Genomic DNA, 15,557 nt, shown 5'->3' on the forward strand with positions numbered 1-15,557 from the left:
AGTTCAGTAATCCAGCTGAGATGGAGGTGACCTGGAGCAGGGGGTGCTGATGGAAAAAGGCGGGTGTTTGGAGATGTGGTTGGAGGTGGGACCGACACACTGGCAGCTGCCCCCATGCTGCACTGTTAGTAAAACAGCTGCTGAGTGCTGTGTGTGTGCGATGCCACCATCACTGCCCAGACCAGGGATTCCCTGAGGCCTGTGCCCGACATGTCTGTGTGCACCTGTGCGCGTGGTGGAGACAACACAGGTTGGACTCCTGAGATGTGGGAAGGGCGGGCAGGGGGACAATTCATTCTTTATGCATCGTAATATTTCCGCCGGTGGCTGTAACACGTGTTACTTTTATTTATTTGTTTTTTTAATTGAAGTATAGTCAGTTTACAACGGGTCAATTTCTGGTGTACAGCACAGTGCTTCAGTCATATAGGAACAGACACATGTTCGTTTTCATATTCTTCTTCACCATAGGTTACTACAAGATATTGAATACAGTTCCCTGTGCTATACAGTATGAACTTATTGTTTATCTATTTTATGTATATTAGTATCTGCGAATCTAGAACTCCCAATTTATCCCTTCCCACCCCCTTCTCCTGTGTTACTTTTATAGTGGCTAAAAAGGGACTTTCATGAAGGTATGAAAAGTGAGAGCACTGGCTTTGGGGTCAGAGCGACCCAGCTTGGACTCCTTGTTCTGTCATGAACCACCTGGAGCCCAAGGAAGATGACTTGGCCACCTCAGCCCCGTCCTCTCAGCCGTGAGTGGGGCTGCCGTGTGGGTTACAGGAGACCACTCTGGGACAGCACTGGGGTGGCTGTCACTGCTGTGATGGCTGTGCTGTCCCCTCCCCCACCTCTCCCCTCTTTCTTTCCTCCCCCGACATCCCCACCCTATATAGGAAGGCGGCTGGGGTGAAGAAAGGTCTACAGGACCAGCCCCGGCACGGCCACGACAGGCAGAAGGCCGGGACCAGGGAAGGAGGCTGGCCTCCCCTCTGCGACCCACTGGTTCATGCATCCGGCTCCTGCCCCAGGCCAGGATGACAGATGGCCCCCCAAGGAAAGGTCACTGTCTCCGGAGCAGTTGTGTGTTTGGTGGAGGCGGGCGGGGCAGGGCGCCTTCTGAGCGCTCGCTCGGACCATGTCTGGCGTTTGGGGGCCTGGACCTCGCCAGCAACGGGGCTTTATTTTGGTTACTAAGGATGGGAAGGTTCAGGCCATAAATAACCGCCTGGCCAGGCCGCCAGCCTCTCCCCCAGGGCGGCCCGCAGGCCCGAGGCCTCTTCAAGGCCAGCGTGGCCCCCGCCTCTGGGCGCGGGGCGGGAGGTCTGGTGTCGGGGCTCGGAAGCCCGGTGGGGAGGCGGGGGGGAGAGGGAAGGGGTCTCGGGGCCTGGGTTCAGAGCAAGGTTAGCCAAATAGTGGATAAATTAAGCGAGGGAAACAGACAGCTCCCCTCACGGTGAACTTTTCACCCAGCTAACCTGCTCCTCGCCCACTCTCAGGTGGCGGCAGCTCCCGCCCTGAGCCTGCCAGCTCTTGGGGGTTTGTCACCTGCCTCTTCCCCAGTGGCCGCCACGGCCACCCCAGGTGAGAGGATGAGGATGGAGACGCCCAGGACAGGCTTCTGGCCGCAGGCCGAGCGAGGAGCTGCCGATGTCTGTTCAGAAAGCCGGGGCTCTGACCGGCCTGAGGTTCGGACTTAAGCAGGACGGACAGACCATCCACCTCGTGCTCCCCTCACCCGGGTGGGGGGCACGCGGTTCTGCCAGTGCGAGCACCTGTCTTACCTGGAAGCGGCCACCGAGGTTTAGGACCCTCTCCCCAACCTGCCTTCTCTTTGCTTGTTTCCAGCCTGAACCACCTTTTGGGGGACCAGCTCCACCTTCCGGGAGTGAAGTAGGCCTGAGGGGTCCCCCACAAGCAACAGCCAGCCACCAGAGTCTTCTTGGAGCCAGGCCCGAGGACAGAAAGAGCCTGTGGTCATCACAGGAGGGGGTCTGCAGAAGAGCTAGGGGCTGTCCTGAGACTCAGTCACCCAGCCGTTTCCTCCCACTGTCCCGTTCACCGGTGGTGGCCCAGCCTGGACACAGGATGGTGCCGGAGGGGTGCAGGGCCTGACGGCATGGGTAGGCTGGACCAGGAGGTGAAGGGCAGGCCACCCATTGGGACGAGTCACTGGAAGTCGCCTGGTGTTCACTCCATCTGTGGCCTGTTGGGACTGAATGCCCACTGCGTGCCGAGCACTGGGTCTGGTGCTGGGGACACAGAAAGAGTGAGCTGGGCTGGGTCCCCACCATCGCGAGCAGAGCTAGTGTGGGAGGGGTTGGCAGGTGAGAGAGACAGAGAGACGCCCGAAGGTGGATGGACAGTCAGGCGGCAGGCACAGACCAACCATGGCAAATATCAGACAGTGACTGGGCTGGTCAGTGACAGCCTCCAGGAAGAGGTGGCATCTGAGCTGAGGTCAGAATAGGAGGGGACAACCTTGTAAAGGGAGCTGGGTGGGGTGAGCTGGAGAGCTGGTACCTGAAGCACAGGGCTGTGTGGTGGTGTCAGAGCCCAGGCCAAGGCCACGACCTTAGATTTGCCCTTGGCTTGTCCTCTATGTGGTCGTACCCACCACAGAGGGGCCAGGAAATGATGAACCCCGGGGTCGGGAAGGTGGGTGGTCTGGATGGAGCCCGGCTGTGTCATTTGCTGTCGCAGCACATGGGCACTCGACTTCAGTCCCTGAGGTCTCAGTCTAGGTCTCTGTAAAATGGGAACTCATCACCAAACTCTCCAAAGGCTGAGGAAGTGTCTAAGGACTCCCTGGGAAGTAAGCATCCTCTGGGGAGAGGGTGGAGGGGAGGGAGCGAGCCTGTCGCTCGGCAGCCCAAGGTCCCCCTTCCCTCCAGCACAGACATTTGAACGCTGCCCATGCCCTGTGGGGGAAATGGGAACCCAAGTGCTGTGGTCCCAGCTGTCTGTGAGTTTCTTCTCCCCCTGGGCAAGCGCTGGGGGCTGATGGGCCCAAGACGTCTGCAGGAGAGGGAGACCAGCCATCCTTCGTGCCCCCGCATCTCCAGCCTCCATCTCTCTGTGACTGCGGACTCTCAGAAGACGCCTGCTCCTCTGTTGGACCCAGAGCCATCTTTCCCATTAAATAAATACATCCAGTTTCAGACCCAAGAATGCTGAGAAGCTGTTCCCCCTGAGCTGTGTTCCTATGAGAGGGGCTCTGTCCGCAGGTGGAGTCGTTCCCGCCCACCTAGTCCTGCTGGGGCCCAGAGCCTGGCAGCTGGTGGACTGGGAACCATTGGGGATGGACCCCATGGGCATCACCCCAGAATCTTATGCCAGGGCTCCAGAGACAGAGAATTGGGCCCAGGTGGAAAGGACGAGAATGTGTCCCTCCTACAAAGAGACCCCTGATTTCAGGGAATCCTCCTGGGACTCCATCAGCCATCACCCTTTATTTGTCTCCTCGCATGAAATTAGCTCTATGTTTTCTGATTATAATATAATATATACTCATTATTTAAAAAAATTAAAATAACGGGGGGGAGGTTTATCTCAGTGGCAGAGTGCATGCCTAGCATGCATGAGGTCTTGGGTTCAATCTCCAGTACCTCCATTAAAAATAAATAAATAAACTTACTTTTCCAAAAAAAAAATTAAAATGTTAAAAGACATTCAGATCTCAGGAGGTATCTCCCCGCACCAGGGCTGCCTTCCCTTGATGGCCCCTTCACAGCTGGCTCTGTCCCAGGGGACGTGCCCCGTGCAGATGTGTTGAACGAGTCACTGAGTGAGTGAATGAATGAATGAGGGCATACACTTGTGAGATCCTTCAAAGGGAGCTGCTATTTTTAAGCGGGCCATCGTGGCCATCAGCATCCTGTCCCCCAAAGAAACAGGCTCTCCCTCAGACCAGGCCCGGCAAACAGTGGGATTTCCCTGGGGCCTGGTGGCCTTTCTGCGTCCTGCCTTTCCCACAGTTCCCAGGCCAGGGGCTTCCCAGAGCAGATGGTCCGTGCATGGGCTCATTGTTTTTAAATATTTATTTAGTATTATTAATAAGATGGTGTCGTGACAAGAAAGGAAAGGATAAAAAAAAAAAAATATATATATATATAGGGCACGGACCAACTGCCCGAGGAAGCGCCATCTTCTGTTACTGCTTTCTTTCCTGCAGATGGTCCCCAGGACCCAGATCAGCACGGACACATTTGTACGTAGCCCCAGTTTCTTTATTATGTACACAATTTACAGTTTTTACTTAACACATTAAGAGATGTTTTCTGTATTTCCACGTAATCTTCAAAATTCTCACTTTAAAGATCGTTTTAATGGCTGTATACTACTTCTTCACGTGACTCTCCCGTGTTGTTGGTAAGTTCTGTTTTTCTCGAGGACACACAGCTTGTGTGCTTTTTCACCATGGGCAACATTGCAGCCATGAATATCTTAGCAGCTGTGGCTTTTGCATCTTTTAAACCTTTTCCTTGGGATGAATTCCAAGAGAGGGTGACATCGACCAACACCGTAAATAGTTTTCTGGCTTTTTTTCTGGGTGTCACCACATTGCTTTCCAAAAAGGTGACACCAGTTTGCAAGGCCCTCGGCAGCAAGGTGAGGATGTGAATTTCTCTGCATGCTTAGAAATACCGGATGTGGCCTTAAAAACTTTTTTTTTTTTTTGCTAATTTAGTGAACACAGTTTCTTGGTGCTGTCTTAATCTGCCCTTCCTCGATTATTAGAGAGGACAAAACTTTGCAACACGGTGGTTCAGAACAGGTAAGCTTGGCCAGTTAATTGACTAAGCTCTGAGCTCCGGACGGTCAGACATAAACAGGAAATAGCACCTCCTCAGGGCGTTATTGTGATCTGTTTGCCCCAATTTAGCCAATCATTTTCTTGTTATTTGCATATTTCTAGGAAATTGGGCATGCAGCACTTTCAAAGGGCCAAAATCAAAGCATGGTCTTTGCCCTGAGAGTTTACAATCTATTTTCTTATTTCCAGTATTTCTCAGAACTGCTCATTAAAATTAGTCTTTTAATAGTAGCTTGAATATACAATAGTACAGCATACCTTGGCAATATTGTGGGTTTGGTTCCAGACCACCACAAGAAAGCAAATATTGCAATAAAGTGAGACACACGAATTTTTTATTTTATATATATATTATTATATACTATAGTCTAGTCAGTGTGCAATAGCGGTATGTCAAAAAAATAATGTGCATACTTAATTAAAAAATACTTTGTTGTTAAAAAACGCTAACCACCATCTGACAACATGGGGTTGCCACAAACCTTCAATTTGTAAAACCCACAGTATCTGCAACGTTCAATAAAGCAAAACAGTAACCAAACAAGGTGTGCCTGTAATTACATTATCTGCAGAACCCAGATAACTCAGAAATAAATTAATGTTATCCCAGACGCAGCTGTCAGAGTTGCGCATATGTGTACATAATTTCCAGACTTTCACACCTGAGCGCAAGAATCATATACCCTGCAGAAACCTACTTGGATGGAGAGATTTAATTAAGACAGGAATGCTTGGAGTCTTCCTGGGACAAACAAAAGGATTACGGCATTTCGTGGACAATATAGAAAAAATTGGAAACATGTCCCCATCACCAAACTTCACAGGTGTTGGTTAAATTTTCTTGCTGTACTTCAGTTACGATGTAAATAAAGCTTTTAAGGCAACACCTCCCATAGGATAAGCACCCAGTGAGCGCCAACTGTTTTACTCTGGTTTCTTTGTACATGAACGATCTTTCCATGTTCTTTGCTCACGTATGTTGGTCTCTTGATGCTTTTCTTGTTTGGGTTAAAGAGCTCTTTATATATTGCAGCCATTCTTCCTTAACCTCATATTTCCCGACATTTTATTTTGTTCTCAGCATTTAGACTATTGGAAAGTTGATGGTTTTGCATGTCTGTTCCTTCCCTAGAGCTGCCCTGGGTTGCATGAGAGACACCTCCCCCCCAGCACTGCCCAAAACCAAGTGGTAAGAAGTGTGGGTCTGGAGGTTTACCGGTTGGAGTAACTGAGTTGCTCTCATCTGGAGCTCAGTCCGCTTTCCTGATGTCCTGGTTCTCCAGGACGGGGCTCACTGAAACACGAGCAATAATTCTTTGGAAATGAAAGGGCAGAAACCCCTCAGTCTGAGGGGCTCTCGCCACAGTCTAGGTCAGGCTTCTTGAGTCGGGGTGCTTGTTTTCACTTTCTTTCTTCTTTTGTAGGAAATTCATTTATTTATTGACTATCCAGGAAGAGACTTCTATGTGCACGACTCTGAGTTTGGGGACACAAGGGTGGATGAAACAGACACATCCCTGCCCCAGTGTGGCCCACAGTTCACAGGGAGATGCACACAGGCCAACAGCATCTAATTAAAGCGTATTTCCTGAGCATCTACTGTGGGCCAGGCTGTCTGTGAGGGACCAGGGACACCCAGGTGAGCAGAGGCGGCCCCTCATTGCCATTAATCAAACAGCCGCACAAAGCACCGGAGGCTGATGTTTAACACGTGTGAACTGCAGAGGAAGGGTTAGTGGAGCCGTGCAGACCAGAACACGGGGACGTGACTTATTCTGGCTGCGGGTCTCCAGGGAGGAAGGGGTGTCATTCAGGGAAGGCTTCCCAGAGGAAGTGACATTTGACATGAGCTCTGAAGGCTGACTGGGAGTTAACCAAGCAAAGAGGGAAGAGAATTTTTGAGATAAAAGGAACAACAGTTTTAAGTCCCCTACAAAGCCGGGTCCAGAATTGGGCTAAAAAGCAGGGCCCCTCCGAGCCTGCTGGGTCAGTGTTTCAGGGACCTCTCTCTCGGTCCAGCCCCTCCTTGGGGCCCCATCTGCCGCCGCCCCACCTGGGCAGCTCATCTCTCATCTGATGGATGGGAGGGGTGTCAGCAGAGCCAAGGGTCGGACACCCATTTGGAGAGGACACAGGGCAGAGAGCGAGGGGGCCGTGTGGAGCCCTGCTGTCACCCTGCTTCCTCCTCTGACCTCGGCTGGGGCTTGGCCTCCTGCCTTTGGGAGTTCACGGGGAGGTGAAGTGGAGTTTCCTCCAAACGGAGGCCAGGTTTCCCCCCCCCAGGGAGGCCCGGGAAAGGCCTGGAAAGGCCCCTGCCTCCCCTTCCAGGGCCCGCTGGGATCTGAAGCACCATCTGTCCCGCTCTGTCCTCTCCCCTCCCCGGCTCTGGGCACGAAGCAGCAGGGGCTCCGTGACTGGTCCCAGGCATGGGCTTGGTGGGAGGACCTCAGGCCTGGGGACCCTGGGACTGAGGCCAGGCCGCTGTGACCGTCCCAAGCCGGGGGCTCTGCATTTCCCTTGCTGGCCCCTGCTGCCCTCAGGGGCCGGGACAGCTCAGAGCTCAGGTTCACTCTGTGGCACCCGGGCGACGGGCATGACACCACCGGAGTGCGTCGCCGCTCCCCCTGTGTGTTCTGTGAACCCATCTTTGGCTCTTGCCCTCTGCGAGAGCCGTCACTGGCTTCCCACCCATCTTTGCTGGGAAATTCCAGCCCATAACTCGGGACTCTGGGAACGTCTCCATAGACTTTGCAGCCAGACAACTCTGGGTCAGAATCCTTGATCTGTCTCTACTCACTGCAGGATCCTGGGCAGAATTACCTCACTGAGCCTCAGTTTCTCCATATGTTGGTTGAGTCCACCCCTCCCCTGTAGGGCATGGTACCGATGGCATGGCCCCCTGGTGACAGTTCCTGATGGTCACTGTGGGGAGGGGGCTTTGCCAGCAGTGGCTGCTCTCAGCCTGTCCTTCAGCACAGGCCTGGGCACCAGGGAGCTTGTCAGAGACAACCAGGTAAACTGAGGCCTTGTTCCTGGGACCCTGTCTTCCAGCAGGGAAGCTCTGCCAGCAGGTCCCATGTCATCCGCACAAGAACGTGGTGGTGATGGAGGCATAAGCAGTATTAGCCTCTTGTGGATGAGGGCCCTAAGGCTCAGAGGGGTTGTCAACCTCACTCAAGGTTGCACAGCTGGGCAAAAGGCCCAGCCAGGATCCCCCCACGTCCTCCACCCCCAGGTTGCCGACTCCAGAGCCCATCTGTGAATCAGCCAGGAGGGATGTTTGCTGAGAACCCAGCGGGTCTTGAACCCCAAAGCCAGGAGCCGGAGAGAAAGAAGTTTCCTGGGCGAGCTTTGCACAATCCTGCGAGCTCAGGATTCCCCGCCCCCCGCCCCCTGGAATGGTGGCTCCAGCATATTGGGCTCCATCCCCAGGCCTGTCTTTTGAAACTTGGCGTTGGCGTTGGGGAAGGGCGGGCGGAGGGAACGGGGCCCCTGGGAGCGGCTGTCACTCTTCCCCACCCCCGGGAAGAGCAGGCCCGGCTCCTTTGTTGCACGCTGACAGGATGGTGCCGCCACCACACACTTCAGCTGCCAACTCGCCGCGGTCACTCAATCCATCACCGAGGGCGGGGGCTCCTGGCCGGCCGCTCGCCTGCAGTGTTGTTCTAGTCTGCCTGGAGCTGCGAGATAAACGGGGCATGAACTGGCCCCCTGGCAGGGGGTCAGCCCCTTCTGCCCTCATTAAAGTGCCAATCAAGAAGAGGAATAGGGTAAGCAGAGGAGCGCAGCCTCCCCGGCCGGCCGGCGAAGGGGCAGGACCCAGACCCCCCTCCCAACCCCCCCGAGAGCGCCTGGAGAGTCCCACCCCGGCCCCCCTTGCGCCTCTGGTTGCAACATCACCCTTGGTTTTCCCTGCAGTGAGAGCGGCCGGAGGAGCTGGAAATCCCAGGCAGCAAACGCCGCTCCCGTGGGCCGGCTTGAGTGGCTGTTCGGTTACCTGCTGCCACAGCGCAAGCCACCCACAACTTAGTGTCTTAAAACAACCACCGTGTTTGCATCACTTGAATCTGAGGGTTGACTGGGCTCAGCGAGGTGAATCTTCTGCTCCGTGTGATGGCAGCCGGAGTGGCCAGCGTCTGGGGCTCCACGGGGCTGGAGAGCTTCTGGACGGCTCAGGCACAAATCTGGTACCTTCGTGGGGACCTGGAAGGCTGGGCTCACCTGGTTCGCTGGGATGACTGGGCCTCTTTTCCATCCCTACTGAGTTTCAGGGTCTCTCCCTGTCCAGTGACCCCTCCACGCAGTCTCTCCCACAGGGGAGCCACGCTACCTACCACGACTCAGGGCTCCCCAGGCTGCAAGACTGGAGGGTGCTGGTCCTTCTTAGGGCGAACAAGACATCTTATCCTAAGGTGTCACGGGCCAGCCCAGGCTCATTGTGGGAGGGGATGCCATGGGGGCGGAGGCTCAGGGCCTTAGCGCCATCTTTGGAGACTGGCTACCACAGTGTGACCCCAGTGCGGATGCGTTGCTCAGGAGGGGGTGGAACAAACTCTCTTTTTTCCTGGGTTCTCTGCCTGGAGGCCGGGGCAGCCAGGAGCCTCTTGGGAGGGGGGAAGCTGTACTTCTTTCCTCCCATTCATACATGCATCCTCTTCAGCTCTACTCTCTAGAAAAATCCCCCAAACCCTATAACCAGGCATTTGAAAAAACAATTAACAGCATGATTTTGTATTCGTTTCAAATATTGAATAACTATTACCTGAGAGCTTAACAATAAGGCAAACATTGCCCTCAGCAATATCTTATTTAATTCAGCAACCCATGGAGCTGACATGCCTGTGCCCCCTGTTTTACAGAAGTAGCAGTTAAGTGGGCTAAACTGTTGTAAGGAATAGACTCCTGAATATTTTTTTTAAGTCAAATACAATAGAGATTTATCTCTCGCTTATGTAACCAAGATGAGAATTCCTGGTTGGCAGGCAGCTGTGCTCCATTAATTGTTTCAGAGACCCAGGCTCCGTCTAGCTTGCGGCTCTGCTATGCCCTCTGGTCCACTGTAGTAAACATGTCACTCTGGCTGCTAGGTGGAGAAGGGACCAGGGTGTGTGCGTATGTGGGGCGGGGATGCTGTTTGGTGGGACTTCCCACTTGCCCTCTAAATCCACCCTCCCTTTCCCACCTGCTCTCTGCCCTGGGAGGTAACCTCCATGGACTGTATTGATGGACTCCCAACACTCTGGCTCCCAGTGAAGTTCAGACAGTGGGAGAAAGTGACTGGAGATCAGAGGCTCCCCTGGCTCTCTCTGTGATGGGCTGTAGTTTGGCAGTGACTGACTTTTCTAGCAAAGGCCAGGGCTTCAGTCAGGTGGCCCTTTTTAGCCTATATAGTCTATAACTATAGTTATATAACTATAGTCTATAACTCCCACCTGTCCTAGGTAATAGGATGGTACTAGGATGCTTCATCATCTCTTGTTGTTACCCTTGACCCTGCCCTCAACTTTTAATCAGCTCCTTTGATAACCTCTCTGCAATTATATCCTCTGAATGTACCATCTATAATTTATCAGTTTGTGCCCCTGACTGATACGGCAGACAAGGGTGGAAGCAAGGGATCTGTTAAAGGAACTATTTCGATAACCGAGAAGAGAGATGGTGGAAGGTACATTTCTAAGATTGTGCCAACAAGATTTCCTGGTGGGGTTTGAGTGAAAGAGAAGTTTCCAGGGTGACTCCAACATTATTGGCCTGAACAACTGGAAGATTGGAGCTATTTATTAAGATGGGTAAGACCAAGGCAGAGGCAGGCTTGTGAAGGAAAAAAAAAAAATCACGAGTTCTGTTTTGGACTCAATTATGTTTGGGATGCTCTTCAGACTTTCAGGTAGAGATGTTGAAAGGGAAGGTGGGACTCCAAGCCTGCATTTCCAGGCAGAGGTCCAGGCTGGAGATATAAATCTAAGAATTATGAATGTGTAGAGGAGATATAAATATAAGAATTATGAATTTAAAGCCTTAGAACTCAATGAGATTACCAAGGAGAGTGCGGATGGGGATCTGACAGTGAGCTCGGAGGCTTTCCAACATTTGGAGGCCAAGATGAGGAAGAACCAGCAAAGAAGGTTAGAGAGGAGCTGTCATTGAAGCTGGAGGAAAAGCCAAAAGATCAGTGGTTTCCTGGAAGCCAAATTGGGGGGAAAAGTGTTTCAAGAAGAGAGTGGTCATCAATGGGGAATGATGCTGACTTTTCAGGTTCGATGAGACCTTATAATGAAGATTAAAGTTGGCAAAGTGGAGGTCAATTATGACCTTGAAAAGGGTTGAGTTTTGAGGATAAAAGCTTAATTGGAAAGGGCTCAGAGAAGAATAGGGGAAACTTCTGGCTCTGTCCATGGCAGAGTAGCTGGCATTGGACTTACTTGCCTGACATAAATATGTATAAAACAAACTGGACAAAAGATGTGAAACAAACATTATCAGGCATTGAACCACAGGCAAGGCCCAGCTATGACCCTTAAGAGAAGGGAAGCAAATGAGGCTGAGCTCCACCTTTGTCTTGACCTTCTGCCTAGGGGTGATTTCTACATTGTGGCAAAGGGAAGGCTATTCCCAGCAAAGAGGTAGAGTCTCAGTGGGTGGAGAGAGTTCAGGGTTTAGTGTTGTTAAGACAGCTAGAATTTGTGGGGAGATTACCAAAGAAAAAGGCAACACAGAGAAGAAGCAGCAGAGACGAGGGTCCAAAATTTGCAACGGGATACCCTTAAGTCCATAGCTGAATCCTAAGGTGTGCACACAGAGGGCAAGACTCCACAAGGCCTAGCAGAAAATGTGCTTGGGGGCTGAGGGCTGAACAGAGATTTCAGAGGTCTCAGTGCTGAAGTGATATTGGGGTTCTGAGCCATCCAAAGAGGAGAGACCTCAGTCAATATGCTGAGAATTCAGCTGAAAATCCAGAAAGGCTACTGTTGAGAAGTAAGAACTATACCCTAGAAAAGGCTTCACCCTAGGATTATAGGTAAAATTCAAATAAACTCATCTTAACAAAGTCTAAAATCAGTTTTCAATAATCCTCTGGTTGTTTAACTGCCTACCAAAACTAAAAAAAAAAAAAAAAAAAAATCTTCAGAGGATGGTATCATAATCCAGAATACCCACAATGTAGCATTCAAAATGTCTAACATAAAACATTTGCTAGACATGGAGAGATGCAGGGAATGTGGCTTGTAGTCAAGAGAAAATACAGTCAATGGCAGCAAACACCATATAATCCAGACATTGGAACTGGCAGGCAAAGACTACAACATACGAATGTACTAAAGGATTTAAAGGAAAAGGTGGACAAAACATTTGCCCAAATGAGGAAATTCAGCTTAGAAATGAAATGTTTTAAATGGAAATTCTTGAACTGAAAACCATAGTTTCTGAAATGGAGAGTTCTTTGGAATCACTTAATAACATATTGGACACGAGAGACAAGAGGTCATGTGAACTCAAAGACAAGCCAACAGAAATCATCGAAACTAAAGCACACAGAGGGAAAAAAAGATACTATAACAAGACAGAACAAAGCATCCGAGAAATGTGGGGCAATGTTAAGTGGGCTAATGTACTTGGAGTTCCAGAATGAAAGCAGAAAGAGGATAGGATGGAGAAAATATCTGAAGAGACATTGACCAGACAATTTCCAAAACGAATGGTAGACACCGACGCACCAATTCAGGAAGCTCAGCAGATCCTAAGGAGGATAAATACAAAAATACCTACACCATCATAGTCAAACTACTAAAATCCAAAGATTAAGAGAACATTCTTTAAAGTCAGCTAGTGAAAAAAGGGGAACATCAAATTCAAGAGAACAAAAATAAGAATTATGGCTGACTTCTTGTCAGAAACATTGGAAGCCAAAAATACTAGAATGATGTCTTTAAAGTACTGAAAGAAAAATGCCAATTTAGAATTCTTTATCCAGTGAAAATATCCTTCAAAGCTGAAGACAAAGATATTTCAGATAAAACAAAAACTGAGATAATTTGTCAGCAGAAATTTACTATCATAAATATTAAAGTATGCTCTGAAGGCTAAAGAAAACTGATCCTAGATAGGATCCTAGATCTGCAGAAATAAAGATCACCAGAAATGGTAAATACGTGGGTGTTTACAGAAATTTATTTAAAAGATTATTGATGAGTTAAAGCAAAAATAACAACAGTACATGGTAGTATTTATAATAACTGTAATGATAAAATATATGACAACAAGAACACAAAAAGAAGGAAAGGTGTAAAGAAATTATGCTGTTCAAAGTTTGTTTTTTGGGGGTAATGGGGTGGGAGGTAATTAGGTTTATTTATTCACTTCTTGGTGGAGGAACTGGGGATTGAACCCAGGACCTTGTGCACGCTAGGCAAACACTCTACCGCTGAGCTCTACTCTCCTCCCCAAAGTTTTATATAACAGGAGACAGGATATGATATGAATTCAACATTGACTGTGATAAGGATGACTACTGTAATCTTTAGAGCAACACTGGAAAAAAAAGGAAGTTTAAAAGCCAGGAAGATGGTGATCAATGGTGATCATTTTGTAATGTATAAAAAAACTGAATCATTATGTTATATACCTGAAACTAATATAATATTGTAAGTCAATTATACTTCAATTAAAAAAAAGAGCCAAGAATATAATGACGTGTAAACATGAATTCATAGATTATGACAAATCACCGCTGGTGTGGGATGTTGATAGTGAGGGAGGTTGTAAATGTTGGGATATTGGGGGCAGGGGGCATATGGGAACTCTGTACTTTTCACTCAATTGTGCTATAAACCTAAAAGTAGTCTGAAAAATGAAGTCCACTTTTTAAAAAAGTTGGGAAGAGATAAAATGTAATTCTAAAATATACTCAATCCAGAATAAGAAAGGAAAGGAAAAAATAAAGGAACAAAGAGCAGATGGAACAGACACACAGAAAAATGCTAGACTGAAAGTCAACCACACCAATAATTACTTTAAATGTAAATGGGTAAAACACTCCAGGTAAAAAACAGAGACTGTCCAACTGGGTACAAGAATAAGACCCAACTAAAACACTGTTCACTAAATATATGGACACCAAAAAGAAGTGGGGAAAGGGTGTACCATGGAAATACTGATCAAAAGAAAGCTGAGGTGGCTATGTTAGTATCAGAAAAGGCGACTTCAGGACAAAAAATATGTCCAGAGAGAATTTCCAGAGCCAATTCATCAAGAAAACATAATAATCCCAAATGTGTCCTGTTAATAATATAACTTCAATACATGAAGCAGAAACTAACAGAACTAAAAGAAATCAACAAATCTGCAATAATAATTGGCGATTTTAATACTTCTCTCTGAGACACTGACAGAAAGCAGACATAACAAGTCAATATGGACATAGAGGATTTGGGAAAAAATGTAAGGTGAGGTAGAGAGAGAAACCCCACTCTTCCGAGGAATTTTACTTTAAGGAGAGTGGAGACTTGAACAGTGGCTGACTGGGGCAGGAGCTCAAGGGTGGATTAAGATGAAGAAAAATAACAGCATGTTTGCCTTCTGGCGTGGTTAGCCCAGGACCGGTGGAGCTAGTGATGCGGGGCTGTGCGTGGGCAGTTGCAGGTGCAATGCCCCTGAGTAGGGGAGGAAGACGGAATTTGGGCAAAAGCGGAGTTGGCCTGCAATGTCGGCGTGTGTGTTTGGAGGATGGAGTTGGAGATGGTGTGGCCTCAGTCCTGGGCCCCGCCCTTCAGCCAGGGCTCCCGGGATGGGTGGGGGCAGCGGGGCAGGATCCTCACCAGGCTCTCAGCCCCAATATGCTTCTGTTTTTTTCCAGATCTTTGTCCGAAGATAATTCAAGTTGGTCATAGGAAGGCACCCCAGCTCAAGAGGGTGTGATGAGTCGGCTGTTTTTATAAATTTTTTCTCTCTCTATTTTTTTAAGGGGTTTGCTTCAGTCTTTTAAAATAACGTATAAGGATAAGAAGATTTTTTTCTCAAATAATTGGGTCATGGAAGAGGAAGTGGCTCTTAAACATAATTTCTCATGACAAGTGCACATTAAAACTACACTGAGATATTTCCTCCAAATTGGAAAATATTAAAAAATCTGCCACCACATCGCGCGGATGAGGGTGTGGGGAAATGACTCTCATTCATTTCCATTTGTAAATGGGATACAGACCCTAAGGAAGGTAATTGGGCTTTGTTTGTTTGTTTTGTTTTTTTAGATTCGGTCAGTAAGTGAAATCATGCAGTATTTGTCTTTCTCTGACTTATTTCATGAGGCATAATATCCTCCAGGTCCATCCATGTTGTCACAAATGGCAGGATTTCTTTCTGTTTTATAGCTGAGTAGTATTCCATTGTGTGTGTGTGTGTGTGTGTGTGTTTGTGTGTGTTTGTGTGTGTATGTGTGTGTGTGTGTATCTCACATCTTTTTTATCCATTCATCCATCTATGGACACTTAGGTTGTTTCTATATCTTGGCTGTTATAAACAGTACAGAGAACAGACTGGTGGTTGCCAGAGAGGAAGGGGGTTGTTGAGGGGTTGGGGGAAATGGGTGAATGGGATTAAGAGGTACAAACTTCCAGTTATAAAATAAATAAGTCATGGGGATGTAACATACGACATAGGGGAAAAAAGTCAATAATAATATTGTGTTAACTTTGCATGATGACACACAAAGGAATTAGACTTATTGTGGTGATGATTG

The sequence above is a fragment of the Camelus dromedarius genome, chromosome 14 (genome assembly GCF_036321535.1).
Source record: "Camelus dromedarius isolate mCamDro1 chromosome 14, mCamDro1.pat, whole genome shotgun sequence".
NCBI lineage: Eukaryota > Metazoa > Chordata > Mammalia > Artiodactyla > Camelidae > Camelus > Camelus dromedarius.